The 16,876-nt window shown below is 45.0% G+C and overlaps 1 pseudogene; it reads left to right on the top strand.

Moving 5' to 3' along the window:
• The first annotated feature begins 438 nt into the window (after positions 1-438).
• The window catches only part of LOC105705574 (argininosuccinate synthase-like), a 65,226-nt pseudogene continuing 48,788 nt past the window's right edge, over positions 439-16,876 (top strand).

Here is a 16,876-nt window from a genome sequence, read left to right on the forward strand (position 1 = left end):
AGAAAGAAAAATCAGCCTTTGGCTTCCTGTCATAGAAAATGTCTCCTTTTTTCCTTTCTGAGGATCACTAAGACTGCTTTTTAAAGACCAAGTGGATGTCTTTGGTAGAAATAGAGGTCACTTAAGGATGATTTATAAGTGCACCCCAAGCCAAAATGAAGCATGTATCGATATCTAAAGTGCATCTACATTTAGTGCAGCAAAAACTCATAATCTGTTTCTAATTTGTGCCCTGTAAATAAATGCTCTCCCCACTAGGAAAAGGCCTGGCTCTGAGCAGCCGCCCCTCCCCGAGGCCGCCAAGCTCCCAGTTCAGGCCCTTTCTTGGGCAGCCGGAGTGCTCCTCTCTTAGATAATGCCAGGTACTCTGGAAAGTAGCCGTGTAATAATACACAAACCCCTGATGATGTCAGCGTGTTATTGACTTTCCAAGTCTGAATGACTGAGCAGAGGAGCGGGGGTGGGGCGCAATCCATCCGGCTGCGCGGGGACCGGCCAAGCGAAAATGGGCTCGCCGGCCTGACGGGGGAGGGGCGGCTCGCAGCCGCCGCCGCTGCTCGGAGCTGGGGCTCTGCCGCCGCGGCGTCGGGGTCGCTGCCGCCCGGCCCAGGCGGGGCCCCGGCTCCCGCTCCTCTGATGTTTACGTTTGGTCAAAAACTCCTCAGGCAGAAATAACTAAGGCAGCCCCCACGCCCCCTGGAAGCTTTTACCACGTGGCAGAGCGGGGTTACAAAGTGGGGAGCAGAGGCGCGAATGGGGAAGGGAAGAAAGGCCTCCCTGTTCCCTCCCCCACTCTGCAGGGGCCTCCCTGTTAGGCTGCAGAGCCGAGGGTCGCTCTCTGGGGTGGAGTTCCCTCTGCAGAAGACCCCTTGGGAAATTGCACCTCAGCAGTGGTGACATTTTATGGGCCATGATTTGCTGTGTTTATGGCTCTGGCGGTGCAGGTGCAGAGTCGTGGGCTCCCGTTCTCACCCTGCAAATTGCTCACAGTGCAATCTGTCATCTTCAAGGCTAGGTGTGAACCGGGCAGGGTTGCCCTTAAATGGAATTGCAGTGAAAGGCCGGGATCTGGAGGGAAACGCTCCAACCCGGGGCGTGGCCTTCCCCGCCGGGTCTGGACCTTTCCTTCGGGCCCCGCAGTGCGCGCCCACCGGCTTGGCGGTCGCACCTTGGGGATTCTGAGCGCGCAGGCCCGGGCCCGCCTGCAGAGCTCCCGTCCTGCCTGTTCCAGGCCTGCGGAAATCCTCCAGTGAGCAAGGCCTCGCGCTGGCCTCTGCCCCACCCAACTGCGAGGAGCGGCTCCTCCTCCCAGGCCTGTGGTTTTTCTCCTCGCGGAGTGGGCTGGGTGGGAGCACCGCGTGGCACAAACAGCACAGGGGCTTTGGAACCGCCTGGACTTGAGCCCTACCCCTCGTGTTCGCTGTGTGGACAGGGTGCTTGCCCTCTCTGCAAACCGCGTCTTAAAATGGGAGTAGTAAAAACCCCCTCAATCGTTGTTCTGAGGATTAAGTGAAATCCAGATTTCGTTAAGACCCCCTTTTTAAAGTAGTCAAGGCTCTCGCCTTCCAGAGTCAAGTTCCACTCGGGCCAGAGCCCCTGTGGTTTTCTGAAAACAGGGTCAGCAGAAGTGCTAGACCCATTGTTTCCTAAATTCAGCCCTTCCCCCTACCCTCCCGGCTCTGGGGAGCCCGCAGCCTCTTCCGACCCACTACCACCTTCACCCACACCCACAGGCTAACAGGGCAGAGTTGTTTTGTTGACGGGGCGGGGGTGGGGGTGGGGAGGTGGAAACTGTACCTCTGACCTAAGCTGGACCATTCACAGCCCTCCTCAAATTTCCCTCCCCCACCTTGCCACAAGGGATTGGTCCCAGCGGGAAGAGCTGACATATTTGAGTCCAATCAGAAGCCTTCTTGGGAAATTTTGAAACTGGAAGAAAAAGTCAGTTTCTCCCCAGGGCTAAAACGGCAAGATGTTATAATGCGTGCCCATGTTTCCCAGGGTCAGGAGAGAAGAGGCCAGTCTGAAGGCAGAACTCATGATAGGGACAGGGACAGAAACAGAGATAGAAATCTAGCAAAACACAAAGGTAGAGCCAGAGCCAGCCAGTCTGGGGGAGAGAGCCGAGGCCAGCAAGAGTCTGATGTTACTGGCAGCACCGGTTCCGGTGTCCCTGCTACAGCCCCGCCTGCCCCCGGTTCCTTGTGACAACCCATTATTTTTAACAACAAATTCTTACTGTTTAACTTAGTTTGTGTTTTTGTTGCTTGTAATCCAAAAATCCCACCATGGCCTTTACTAGATTAATTTACACAGTATGTCAGTTGAGATGAAGACAAGCTCCCCATCCCCCCTTATAAACCCCTAGAGACGTCTTTTATCCTCCACAGCGTAGGTCAGCGCCCCGTAACAAGGTGCTCAATAAATGCTCTTCAGATTGCACTGAGCAAGTTGTGAGTGGACAGGAAGTGCCCTGGTGGCTGCTGAAAGTGGAGACTTCAACTGGTTAATTTAAAGGGAAAGCATCGCCAATTGCCACAGCCTTCTAGAAGCCCATTTATTGTACCCTAGTGGTAATTAGGGCTTATTCAAGTGAATAGAAAGAGAAAAGAGAAGAAACTTTATCCCCTCTAAATTGCGTTTAATAAAATTCTTAGAGAAAATGAGTGAATCGTCAGGCTTAATAATTTCCCCTGGGTCTTTGTTGCAGGGAGGCTGAGGAAATGTACAGTATGCCACATTTATAGGACAGGAGATCCGCATTTTATCTGAGAGTAGAATGCAGTCATGGCTTACCCTCCTTTTTTTTCCCCCCTCATTTGTTTCCAAAGGGTTTTTTTCCAGCTCATGAGTCACTTCCAGTCAGATTCAAAGACAAAAGCCGGCTAATTGTGTGTCCATGAGACAGGGTCCCACCCTGCCTTATCTGAACACCCTTTCTAGCTCGGAGAAGACAGAGCAATTTTCAGCCTATAAGTCACTGGGTTGAGCCTGTGACACACCGCTTCTGGGTAGGGCTTTTTAGGGAGCAGTCTAAGCCCTTCTATCTCCCGGTGGCATCTGGCAGCTGATAGCACCTTGGGGCGTTTCCTTGCCAGTGTTATTTTCAGTCCGGAACTGTGCAGTCTCCTCTGTTCCTAAGGCACCCTGTTGAGCCCAGAGAGATAAAGGTGAATTTAAAAGGAGGCCCGAACCCTCTAGCAATTTATCAAATAATGAAGGAGAAAGGCAGAAAAGAACCACTGTTAGACAAGCTTTGAGGGTGACGGAAGAGTGATTTCTCGACGCCATCCCCTTGCCATCTCTCGGCAGCATTTTACCTCGTTGACTTTCCAACTGTTACTTGAAATATTTTATCTAGAGACTTCCCTGATGTTACTTTCTTGTTTTCCAAGCAGTTGTCTTTTCCCCACCCCCACTTATTCTCCTATCTTCATGCCTAAATTCTCCTTTCTAGATATCTTTCACTTCCAGATAATGGTACCATATCACATCCACCTGGCTGCTCATGCCAAAGAGGTGATTCCTGGTGTATATATATGAATATATATTAAATTTATTTACTTATTTTTGAGACAGAGTCTTGCTCAGTTGCCCAGGCTGGAGTGCAGTGGCATGATCTTGGCTCAGTGTAGCCTCTGCCTCCCAGGTTCAAAGGATTCTCATGCCTCAGCCTCCTGAGTAGCTGGGATGACAGGTGCCCACCACCACACCCAGCTAATTTTTGTATTTTTAGTAAAGATGGGGTTTTCCCAGGTTGGTTAGGCTAGTCCCAAACTCTTGACCTCAGCTCATCTGTCCACCTCGGCCTCCCAAAGTGCTGGGATTCCAGGTGTGAGCCATCGCACCCAACCCAGATTTGTTCTTTTCTGTCATTCACTACACCCAGTCCATCAGCTGGTTTCCCTCCAAAATTGTCTGTCTGCATGCACTCCTCCATCTACACTGCCACCATGCAGCAAAGACATCGCATCTCTCCACGGCTCATGGGCCATAACCTCTGCCCGAACCCCAGCACACTGAGAACACTACTGAAACTCCTTGTCTAGGCCTCCTATGTCTTCGGTCATTTGCTCCTTTTATTCTTTCCCTGCACCTTCCCCCAGTTGAGGCCACCACTGCCACTGGAGACCCTTTTCTCTTCTTTCACCACTTCACTTCTTCCCACTAAGGCCTCTGCTCTTAGAGTTGGTTCCCTCTGCCTGGAGGACTGGCCCTTCCTGAGCTGGCTCCTTTATATCTGTCTTAAGACAGTTCAGGCGCTAGAACGAAAATACCATTGATATGGTTTGGATATTTGTCTCCTCCAAATCTCCCATTGAATTGTAATCCACCAGTGTTGGAGGTGGGCTTGTGGGAGGTGTTTGGATCACGGGGGCAGATCACTCATGAATTTCGTGGTGCTATTCTCACAATAGTAAGTTCTCATGAGGCCTGCTTGTTTAAAAGTGTGTGGCACCTCCCTGCACTCTTGCTCCCATTTTCACCATGTGACATGCCTGCTCCCCCTTCACCTTCCACCATGATTGTAAGTTTGCTGAGGCCCTCCCAAGAGCAGATGCCAACACCACGTGTCCTATACTGTCTCACAACCACGTGCCAATTAAACCTCTTTTCTTTATAATTTACCCAGCCTCAGGTATTTCTTTATAACAATGCAAAAGCAGCCTGATACTACCATAGACAGGGTGGCTTAAACAACAGACTTTTTTTTTTTTAAGATGGAGTCTTGCTGTATAGCCCAGGCTGGAGTGCAGTGGCTTGATCTCGGCTGACTGCAACCTCTGCCTCCCATGTCCCAGTTCAAGCAATTCTCCTGCCTCAGTCTCCCAAGTAGCTGAGCTTACAGGCACACCCACCATGCCCAGCTAATTTTTGTATTTTGACTAGAGATGGGGTTTCACCATCTTGGCCAGGCTGGTCTTGAACTCCTGACCTCATGATCTGCCTGCCTGGGCCTCCCAAAGTGCTGGGATTACAAGCATGAGCCACCACACCCAGCCAACAACAGAAATTTATTTCTCACAGTTCTAGAGGTTGGGAAGTCCAAGGCCACAGAGCTAGCAAATTCAGTTCCTGGTGAAAGCCTTCTTCCTGGTTTGTAGGTGAACATCTTCTTGCTATATCCTCACGTAGTAGAGAGAGAAACCATCTTTCTCATGTCTTTTTTTTTTTTTTTTTGAGACAGAGTCTCACTTTATTGCCCAGGCTGGAGTGCAATGGCACAATCTCAGCTTACTGCAACCTCCACCTCCTGGGTTCAAGTGATTCTCCTGCCTCAGCCTCCTGAGTAGCTGGGATTATGGGCATTCACCACCACACCCGGCTAATTTTTGTATTTTTTCTAGAGACGGGGTTCACCATGTTGGCCAGGCCTCAAACTCCTGACCTTGTGATCTGCCCACCTCAGCCTCCCAAAGTGTTGGGATTACAGGCGTGGGCCACCACACCTCGCCTCATGTCTCTGTTTTTTTTTTTTTTTTAAGACAGTCTCACTGTCACCCAGACTGGAGTGCAGTGGCGCAATCTCGGCTCAACTGCAACCTCTGCCTCCTGAGTTCAGGTGATTCTCCTGCCTCAGACTTCCAAGTAGCTGGGACTACAGGCACACACCACCACGCGCAGCTAATTTTTGTATTTTTAGTAGAGACAGGGTTTACCATGTTGACCAGGATGGTGTCAATCTCTTGACCTCATGATCTGCCCACCTCAGCCTCCCAAAGTGCTGGGATTACAGGTGTGAGCCACTGCACCCTGCCACGTCTCTTCTTATAAAGGCACTAAGACTATTCATGAGAGCGTCACCCTCATGACCTTATCAGCTCCAAAGACACCATGACCCCACCTCCAAATACCATCATGTCAGGGTTTGGAGCTTCAGTATAGGAATCTGGTACGGACACAAACATTCATTGCATGGCAGTATCCTTCAGGTTTCAGTTCAGGGGTCAGCCCCCTAGAAAGGCCTTCCATGACCCCTACATCTCACATTCTATCACACACTCCGTTTATGGCCGGCACACACTTATCATAATCTATCGTCCTCAATTCTTTTACCTATTTGTTTATTTCCGTCTTCCCTGTCTTCCCATTGGAACATAATCTCCAGGAAAGCAGAGATCATATCAGGCTTGCTCATTGTTCATTAATGAGTTCATTGACTAGAGTCTATTTTATAATAGGTACACAGTAAGTCTTTTTTGATGAATCAGTGCAGATAGTAGAGATAGGTCAGTACAGACATGCCTGAGTTAACTCCTCAAGAAAAGTGGAAGTTCACCAGGTGAATGAGGAGAAAGGCATTTCAGAAAGGCACAAAGGTATGTGTTCAGGGAGGTCTCTCTTGACCCCACTGCCCCTACAGCTACTGCCTCATTACTCTGCTAGCTAAGCAATGCTCTGAAGGGTTATCTAGGCTCACTTTGATCATTCATCTTCTCCCTTTTTCTTCTACTTCTTGCCAGGCAGGCATATTCCCCGACCAGTCAGCCAAAACTGCTCTTCTTAAGGTTAATAATAACCTCTGGCCAGGCACAGTGGCTCATGCCTGTAATCCCAACACTTTGGGAGGCCAAGGCAGGCAGATCACTTGAAGTCAGGAGTTCGAGACCAGCCTGGCAAACATGGTGAAACCCTGTCTCTACTAAAAATACAAAAATTAGCTGGGCGTGGTGGCACACACCTATAATCCTAGCTACTGGGGAGGCTGAGGCAGGAGAATCACTTGAACCCGAGAGGCAGAGGTTGTAGAGGTTGTAGTGAGCCAAGATCATGCCACTGCACTCCAGCCTGTGCAACAGAGCAAGACCCTGTCTCAAAAAATAAATAAATAACCTCCATATTGCTAAGTCCAGTGGTCAGTTTTTAGCCTCATCCTATTAACTTATCTGCAGCATATGATACGGTTTTTTTATTGTTGTTGTTTTTGTTTTGTTTTGTTTTGTTTTGTTTGAGACAAAGTTTTGCTCTGTCGCCCAGGCTGAAGTGCAGTGGCTCGCTCTCGGGCATGAGCCACCATGCCTGGACGCATCTGATATAGTTAATTACAGTTCCTTCTGGAAACACTTTCCTCACTTGGTATCTGGGATGCTACCGTATTGATTGTTCTCCTCCCTCACTGACTGCACCTTCTCGATCTCCTTGCTAATTCCTTTGCTGTGCCCATCTTCTGTCCTCTGAATATTGGAACATTCCACATTCAAACCCTATCGTTGTAATGTTAAAATAGATCCCTAATCTGACTGCCTCTTACATGTCCACTGCTGGTCTAAACCATAACCTTCTCTCCTGGTTATTGCAACAGCTTTCCAACTGATCTTCTCACCTCTACCCTTCAGTGTGTCCACACACAGCAGCCACAGGGGTCCTTTGAAGACAGCAGATGGGTCATGTTACTCTGCTGCACAAAACCATCCAGTTGCTTTCTGTTTCATGGAGTCAAAGCCAAAGTTCTGACGGTGCCATAGAAGGTCCTACTATATCTGGCCCCGCTGCCCAGCATCCACCCCCTCCCAGTAGCCTTCTGTTCACTTGCTTTCTCACTGCATTTCAGCACACCAGCCTTTTTGCTGTTTCTTTCTTTCTTTCTTTCTTTCTTTTTTTTTTTTTTTGAGACAGAGTTTCGCTCTTGTTACCCAGGCTGGAGTGCAATGGCGCGATCTCAGCTCACCGCAACCTCCACCTCCTGGGTTCAGGCAATTCTCCTGCCTCAGCCTCCTGAGTAGTTGGGACTACAGGTGTACACCACCACGCCCGGCTAATTTTTGTATTTTTAGTAGAGACAGGGTTTCACCATGTTGACCAGGACGGTCTCGATCTCTTGACCTCGTGATCCACCCGCCTTGGCCTCCCCATTGCTGTTTCTTAAACAAATAGCCCCTTCCTGTCTCGAGACCTTCTAGATACTCGTTGCTTCTGCTTGGAAAGCTGTTACCCAAAATGTTTGTATGGTTTGCTCCCTTTGTCAGCTAGCTGTTGTTACAATAATGCTACATAACTGAAGCATCCCCTCACCTTCTCAGAGAGGGCTGTCTAATATAAAATGCAGCCCCCCATTCCCACTCCCAGCATAACTAAGGCTCCCTAGCTCACTGGGGTTTTCCTATAGTTCTCATCACTTTCTAATATGTTGTATAATGTTCTTCATTCATTTCTCCTACATTGTAGCCTCCATTTTATTTACTGACATATCCCCAGCTCTTTAAACAGTGCCAGATACTCCATAGTGGGCATGCATGAATTGTTTGCTAAATAAATATCAAAGCTAAGAATGACAGTTTACAGCCTGGAGCCTAGAGTTTTGCTATCGAAGAGTGGGCATTAGTCACAGCAGAGACAGGACTAAAGAAATAAGAGGCCATAGTTTTCCAAAGGCCTTGTATGTTGTGGATACTAAGGTGTTTGGGTTTTACCCTACAGGCAAAGCATTGAATCTTTTAAGCAGTGAACTGTCATGATGGCGAAAGTGCCTAACATGGCTTTGGAAACATCGTGGAATAGAATAGGGTACAGCCTGGTGGCTCAGAGCCCAGGTCGCCGGCTGTGGGCAGTTGGACTGATGAGCAGGAAGCTTTATTTGAGTCTCTGAATTCAAGCTATGTGAGCAGTTGCTAACTTTGCTCACTGGCCTACCGACAAGGGCTCCCAGAATGTGCCAGAAAGAAAATATGAAACTCCAGTGTTGGGAAGGAAGCCCTCATAGCCAGACTTCTTTCAACCGAGCCTCAACCTTCGGGTATCACCTGAGTGTGTATTGTAAGACTAACAATCACTCACCCTTATATAGCACCAAAGAGCTTACAAAGGATTTTCCCAACCATTTCATCTAAGACTCAAAGATCCAAAATACCCTAGCCAGTACGTGTAAGTATCTAGCCACTTCACCGGTTAAGAAAGGAAGTAACACTTCTATCCTGAAATACACCAGAACAATTTCTGGTGAATTGCTACGAATATAGTTAAAATACAATGGGGACCTACTTTTATGCTTCTGACAAACACTGTGTCGGACCTTAAATTTTCAGAGATCAAAGGTTAGTGCTATGCTCAACCCGCTCCCATGGGTTCTTTACAAGACGTCAAATGACTCTGCTCTCCGCAGTTTAGTCACTTAAGTAGGTGAACAGGGACACACATAAAGGTACTAACAGGTAAAGTAGGTGCTTTCCCCGGTTTCTGCTACATGCAGTAAGCGATCACACGTGACTTCCCCCAACCACTGAGAAAGCATTCGGGCTTATAAGAATATTTATAGGGCTACGAGGAGTTCCCCGTTTGTCCCCCAAACCTTTTACATACCCCTGAAAAGGTTTGTTTCTAGGTAAATAGTCTTTATGCACGCCCATGCCCTTCTTTCTTGGCAGAAATCCAAATTGGTCATGCCTGTATTTGAATGTTACAGCCGAGCAATTCATTTTATATAGATACACAGACTTTCATATCTATAAGAGGCTTTAGAAATGATCTAATGTGGCTAACCTGTTCATTTTCCTCCTGAGAAAACTAAGGCTCAACAAGCACAGGGTGGGAACAGGGAAAGAAAACTTGATGCCTACTAAGCTACTGCCCTGAGCAGGCCTGGGGCAGGCAGGGCTCCATACATGACCGTCCTTGTTCCTCCCTGGGGCAAAAAATCTGTGGCATAGATAGATTAGTCAGGGTTTTGCAGAGAAACAGAACCTATAGGATAGATATACAAGATTTACTTTAAGAAATTGACTCACTCAATTATGGAGGCTTGGCAAGTCCACTGTCTACAGGGTCGCCATTAGACTGGAGACCCAGGAAAGCACTGATACTGAAGACCAAGTCCATCTGCTATCAGAAGTCCTTCCTGCTTGGGGAGAGCTATTCAGGTTATCAACTGATTGAATGAGGCTTACCCACATTATAGAGAGCAATCTGCTTTACTCAAAATCCACCAGTTTAAATGTTAATTTCATCCAAAAACACTCTCATAGAAACATCCAGAATAATGGTTGACCAAATCTGAGTTCCACTGACCAAGTCAAGACATAAAATTAATCATCACAGTAGATAATATAATCTTAAAACTGAACCTCAGAATGTATGAACGACCGAGTCAAGGCTGAGACTAGAACTCAGGAGTTTCAAGTCCCAGAAGATCCTCTTTCTACTAAATTATGTTTTGTTCTCAAAAGAAAATAACATTTTTTGAGTACCTAATATCCTGATATTTGCCAGGTTCTGTGCTAAGTAGCTTATAAGTAAGTTCCCATTTAATAGAGCACCGTTGTATAGAAAAAGAAATGGAATCCTAGGAAGGTTGAATAACAAGCCCAAAGTAGCAAACAAGTGCTGGAATTTGAATCTACGTCTGTGTGGTTCTAATACTTCCTGCCATCTGGCATTTTTGTTTGTTTGTTTAGACAGAGTTTTGCTCTTGTTGCCCAGGCTAGAGTGCAATTGCATGATCTTGGCTCACAGCAACCTCCGCCTCCTGGGTTCAAGCGATTCTCCTGCCTCAGCCTCCTGAGTAGCTGGGATTAGAGGCATGTACCACCATGCCTGGCTAATTTTTTGTATTTTTAGTAGAGACGGGGTTTCTCCATGTTGGTCAGGCTGGTCTCAAACTTCTGACCTCAGATGATCCTGCTCACCTCAGCTTCCCAAAGTGCTGGGATTGTAGGCGTGAGCTAACGCGTCGGGCTGCCATCTGTCATTTTTTAATGATATATTTCCTGCTACACTTTTTTTTTTTTTTTTTTTTGAGACAGAGTCTCACTCTGTTACCCAGGCTAGTGTGCTGTGGCACAATCATGGCTCACCGCAGCTTCAACCTCCCAGGCGCAAAGGATCCTCCCATCTCAGCCTCCCAAGTAGCTGGGACTGCAGGCATGAACCACCATGCCTGGCCTACCACTCTTCTTTCTCTAAGTTTGGCAGGATGTAATTTCTTTCCAGTTTTTTTTTTCAATGTCCTAGAGTCTTCCTCAGCTAAGAACATTCCTTCAGTTCAAAGTGAGTTTCAAATATCAGATGTGCATACAAGATGAGGAAACTGATTGTAAAGAAATATATACACTCTTCCATGTCCATATGAGTATTGTCTCAAATAAAAAGCTACCCCAGGCAACAAAACACTCATTCCATTACTCACAACTTTTCTGTGGCTCCTTTTTTGAAATTGCCTTCAGGGTCTGTATTCGTTGCTTTTCGGAAGTAGTTTTAATGTTAGCAAATGTTCGTTCTTTGATTTCATTTTTGGGAAACAGCCCAAAATCGTCTGGTGCCAAATGTGGTGAAGGAGACACATGATCAGGCTAATACAGATTAGATTGAGTTTTAAAATGAGGTGTGACTATGAAAGAAGAAGTTATTTTCTTTATATGGCTTCAAAGATAAACCAGTCTCATTCTGAGCAATAATAACACAGTTGGAATAATTGTTTAAGTTGGAGAGGTTGCTTCTCAAGTGACTACACAGAACAGACAATAATCTGTCTGGTTTATCCTATTACTTTATGTTCACTCCACATGTTAAAGTTGTTTTAAAAATAACATTTCTGGAAATGTTTTGGAAGGAGACCCTCGTACTTGCTCTCACTGGTTGGTTTTGGCCGGATGAAGACCTCCACAATGATGTCAGCGTTTATAATATCTTAGCAGTTGTAATTCAGGGAAAATGATTGAGGATTTTCCATTATGTTTTTGAATCCTAATAATGCAAAGAGCTAATCAGACAAAGGGTTTTTCTTGGAAGTTAAGTATTCTCTACTGTTTCACTAAGCACAAACAAAGGGTATGGGAGAACAGAGCTCTCCCCCAAAAAGAAAGGAGATAACTGCTGGTCTTTGAAAGTTTATAAAGGAGTGTCTTCCTGCTCCACAGCTGTCTTTCTTAATGTCCCCTCATTGTACCCCTTGTAATCCACACATGGAAATCCCCTTGGATTCCACACACATAATTAACACTTGGCGGAAACAGTGTGAGCCTGAGGCTCTCTTCAATTACATTTAAGAAATTCAGATTTCCATGAGAGTGGTGAGGGGAGGGGAATTTAGGCCCTGCCACTGTCCCAATATTCCCGGTTGCATGAATTTATAAAAATGTCTTCAGCCAGTCCAAAGGTCTTTATTGAGCATCTGCTATGTACAGGGCATTGTGTATGTATTGAGGGAGCCACAAAGTGATGTCAGACAAAGTTCCAACTCTCGTTCATTTCACTGAGGTCACTCCAGGTCCCAAATTTGTGAAAAGCGCAAGAAATGAGTGACAAGTTGGAAGGGTCACAAAAGGCTTCACAGAGTGGTGAGAGATGAGCTGTACTGAAGCATGGTTAAGATAAGGAGGGGCTAAAGTTGGGGGAGGGTGTCTTAGGCCAGAAGAATAACAAGACACCAGCGGTGGAAATGGGAAACATGTAGTCAAGATACAGCCCATGGAGCCTGAACGGGGAAGTCCGACAAGACAGGCTAAGGACAGAGCTTTGGGAAGCTGCAGAAGTCTGATATTCAGCATACATTTAGGGAGTTGAATGCTTAGTTTTAGGCACTGTTTTGGCTGATGGTCGAAATTTTAGAAGTCTAGTTTTTAAAATTGTATATATTTAAGGTATATAGCATGATGTTTTGATATACTTAAATAGTGAAATGGGCACTATAGTTAAGAAAATTAACAAACCCATTCTCTTGTGTAATTTCCCTTTTGTTGTTGTTGTTATTATAAAGGAACCAAAAATCTACGCCCTTAGCAAATTTCCAGTACAGGATGCAATGTTATTACCATAGCCCTCCTGTTGTACCTTAGTTGTCTAGACTCACTCATATATCTGCAGCTTTGTACCCTTTGACCCTACGTCTCCCCATTTCCTGCTTCCAGTTTTGTTCTCTTTCCCTCCAGCCCACCCTGGCAACCACTATTTTAAGATTCCACATACAAGTCAGATGCAGTATTTTTCCTTCAGTTTCTGGCTTATTTCACTTAGCGTAATGTTCTCTAGGCTCATCCATGTTGCCTTTTGATTGTTCGGTTTTCTCACTGAAGTAAAGACAAGGTCATCAGTTGAGAATATGGCTTGGGGAGTTAAGTATTGCGGCTGTTTAATTTGATTCTGAATAAACAATACTTGTGTACGGTATAAAATCCAAATGGTGTGGAAGGACAAAGAGACAAATCTCTCTTCTGCCCCTGGCAACCAGTTAGCTACACCCCCTGCCTGAGAACAATCAAAACTCCACTGTCAAGAAGGTCTCTTCAAGCCAAGTGCCTAGGATGCACGATTTAAGGAGGCAGCTTTCAGGTGTTAACTCTGCTGGCATGATCCCGAGAGTGCGGGCCTCCTTAAATTCTGCACCACCTCCCACCTCCTTCAGCTCTGTAGTAGTAGCACCATAAAAGAGGTACGGAGGCTCAAAAAAGGTTTTTCTGCTGTTGGTCCTGTCTGCCTCATAGGTATCTTTTGAAATGTACATGAGAAAAAAAATAGACAAATGTGCTGGTGCAGTGCTATATAAATGTGAGCTGATGCTCAATCACTATTGTAATTTTTCATTGTATTACTGTTACCAGCAAAGATACGTGTATGTATGCAATAGATGTTACAGTTGTTTGAAGAATTTAACTGAATAATGTATATTGCCATGTTGAAAGTAACCCTTTAGGATTGAATTTTTTCCTAAGTACAAATTATAAACTTTGTTAAAGTTAAAAAAAAAACAAAACAGCAACAAAAAACCGACCTCTGAGTGGAAGACAGGCATAAAGAAAGCACTGAGTTAACTAAGAAGAATCTGAAGAATCATTGACGTACATGGGATTTCATCCTAGTTTGTCAGCTGAATTTCTACCCAGAATAGCAATTAAGAAAGTATTTAAACCTGCTCTTGTCTTAATCTTCACAGAATTTTACTTTTTCATGCATAGCTGTCGTATCTTTATTCTGCTTCTTTGCAATATTAAACAATATTTTGCAGGAGCTCTTTACCCATCACCTGTTACTGCCTTAGGTCAACACCTGAACTTACCTTAGGTCAGTTCCTCCAGGGGAACCTGGAGCCTGGCCATTTCTGGGCATGTCCCCTTGTGAGCTGTGTGCAAGGAGCCCCAGAGTCCTGGAATCATATGGGCATAGACTGCTCTCCTTAGGCCTAGCCTCATAGGAGAGAGCACAAAGCCAGCGAAATAGGGTAGATCTGAGACCACACCTACTCTGCTAAATAAATAGCAAAAAAAGCCCAAAACCCTCCAATAATAATAATGATGATTTATTTGAACATGGTAGATTTACTACCTCTTCCTTGCCAATGTTTCATGAAGTTTCCAGGGTAGAATACATGACTTAAATAATATATTTCCTCCTCATTTATCAAACTTCTTGCACTCAGCATTGTTAATTATATTGTGGAGGGGGAGGAGCATGAAGTGTGGTGATATATTATGATCCAAATGCCACACTAAATAAACATCTGGAAATGAATCATTTATAGCACAACTGTTATAGGTCAGTGAGTGTGTGTTAGGGAAAACCAGGGAATACATATCTGCATATAGCTTACCAAAAAATACCCTTAAAATCATAAACAAATGACCTCCTTGTAGTTTTGTCCTCGTTATCAATAACAGGCCTTTTTCTTGTGAATCCACAGTTGTCACTTACAAAGAAATGCTCTAAATCTGAACTCTTTTATATTGGCATTATAATTTTAGACTGACTCCTGAGTTCCAAACCACTTAGAAACTTTTTACCAGCTGTGAAATAGATAGCAGGGCAATACTCATTTAATTCCTTTGCACAGTAATCTGATGGCTGAATATGCTTCAGAGATTCTTTTAGGACTAGCTGGGGAATGAAATCAATCATAGTGCATAAATTACAAGAAAAGTGCTGTTGGTGTCAATTACCCAAGCTCTGTGAATGTAAGTCTTCTAATTTCCTGTTAAATCAGTAATGTTACCAATCTTACTCTATTATTTTAAATAGGACTGTAACTGCAGTTGCTAGGAGTTGAATGAGGGCAGACAAATGTGAATAGTTAATGAGTCTCAGCAACTAATAGCAAGTTGAAGGTGTCAATAACAGGGATATTAAAACATGACTCTCAAAGCGCCACCCTGGCGTCTACAAAAGAAGGTTTAATTCTTTCTTTGTTTTTTCTTTCTTTGTATCCTCCCTACATCAATATAGTACACAGCAAATGCCAGGTGAGCGTAGGTGTTTCTACTGCCGTATTGAGTTCCTACCTTCCCCCGAAGATCATGACCCTGAGTTGGTGCAGGAAGTCTTGGCTGCACTTTCCCTAGTAATCTCCCCACCCCCACTGCGAGCGGCTGCATTTCACTGACTCATAATTTCCAAGTATGATCAGCATGCTAAAAGGAAAGATACAGCCACTGGGCAAAGCAGCAGGCCCGAGGCACCGGCCAAAGCCTATCCAGTAACTGCCACCATTGATGGCATAAAGGAATTAAGGACTGCGACAACAACAATGACCCAAAAACCTAGAGTACAGGAACATTTCCAGAATCAAACCCCTGCTGCGTGTCGCTTCCCAGTGCGCAACAAACTGGATGGGGGAGTGGGGTTTGGTTTATCATCTGGCTCTCAGTTCACTACTTAGTCTCTAAAAATAATAAAATCCGTCCACGGAGTTTCACACCGAATAATATTACAGGAATCAAACTGGCTGGGAGCCAAATTACGACTGAGGTCTGGCTAGACCTGGACTTGAGTCCCGGGGTATCGAATACTACGTGATTAGGTTTTGCAGTGCGTTGCAGACTTCCTCCTGTTACGAAACATTCTCACAAATGGCACACACACTACCCTATTCAGCCAGTACCTAAACAGGAAACAATTCCACCCTTCTACTTTCTGCGGTAAAGCCTTATCTTTGAGTCAAAGAAATGTTAACTCTCTATATCCGCTCTGTTCTTGTTTACTTTGCATTCTTTTGTTTGTCAGCATCTTGCAAATTCGCAGGTAACTACCATTGCCTAACTCCATTCTCAAGTGCCCTATTTTCCCCAATTTCACTCTCAGAATACTTGATGAAGAAGAATCCTACCAAAGGATAACTATTTTTGAGTCAATCGTCAACCTTTCAGATGAACCAAATAGCTAAATTCTAAATAGATTTAAATCTATTTTTAGATTTGAAGAGCTCAAGGAAAGTCAGGTCTTAGAAGTTATATTTAGTCACTTGGTCAGTTCTCTAATTGCCTCACAGGCATTCTCAGAAGAGAAGTTTGCTTTAGCACGATGAGATTTAAATGTAAAACAGAATAAATAAATAGATACTTGGAATGGAATAGACTCGAATGGGAGGAAAGCTGCCCACGTCAACTCTAATACAACTTGTCACTATGGGAACATTTGTTGTTAGAACTGGAGATTAAGGCCAAGGAAACTGGCAGATCTCCCAGTACAGATTTCCTAAGCTCAGAAAAGGCCACAGCGATCCTGTATGTGGCCCCGGTCTGTCTTGAATCATGAGTAAAGTCACTGCTGTAGATTAGGCTGAAACATTGAGAATTATGACACTCATTTGACTGAGAATTACAGGGAAACTCAGAGGAACAAACTTAACTTGCACATGTGGAATCTGGATCACAGTGAGATCCGGGGGGTGTGGAAGTCGCAGAACTCATTAATAATGGAGTGAAGTCAGGACCCACTAGCCCAGAATCCTGCCGTGTTCTACTGCCAGTCTACCCACATCTGCTTTACTTTACAGATGATAAGGTACTTAAGTGCTGATTAGTTATATCTATCTTCAACTTCTGTGACTGCAAGGGAGATTAGAAAGTTTGTATGATGGGAAATTCAATTGCACATCATGTGATCCTGAGAAAAGAAATGCACTTATGATAAAATCCTTCCCGACACAAATACCTCTGCAAAGGTATTGAAGAACGCC

Source organism: Aotus nancymaae, unplaced genomic scaffold (assembly GCF_030222135.1).
Source record: "Aotus nancymaae isolate 86718 unplaced genomic scaffold, 86718_ANA_hifiasm-v0.15.2.pri h1tg000019l, whole genome shotgun sequence".
Taxonomy (NCBI): Eukaryota; Metazoa; Chordata; class Mammalia; order Primates; family Aotidae; genus Aotus; species Aotus nancymaae.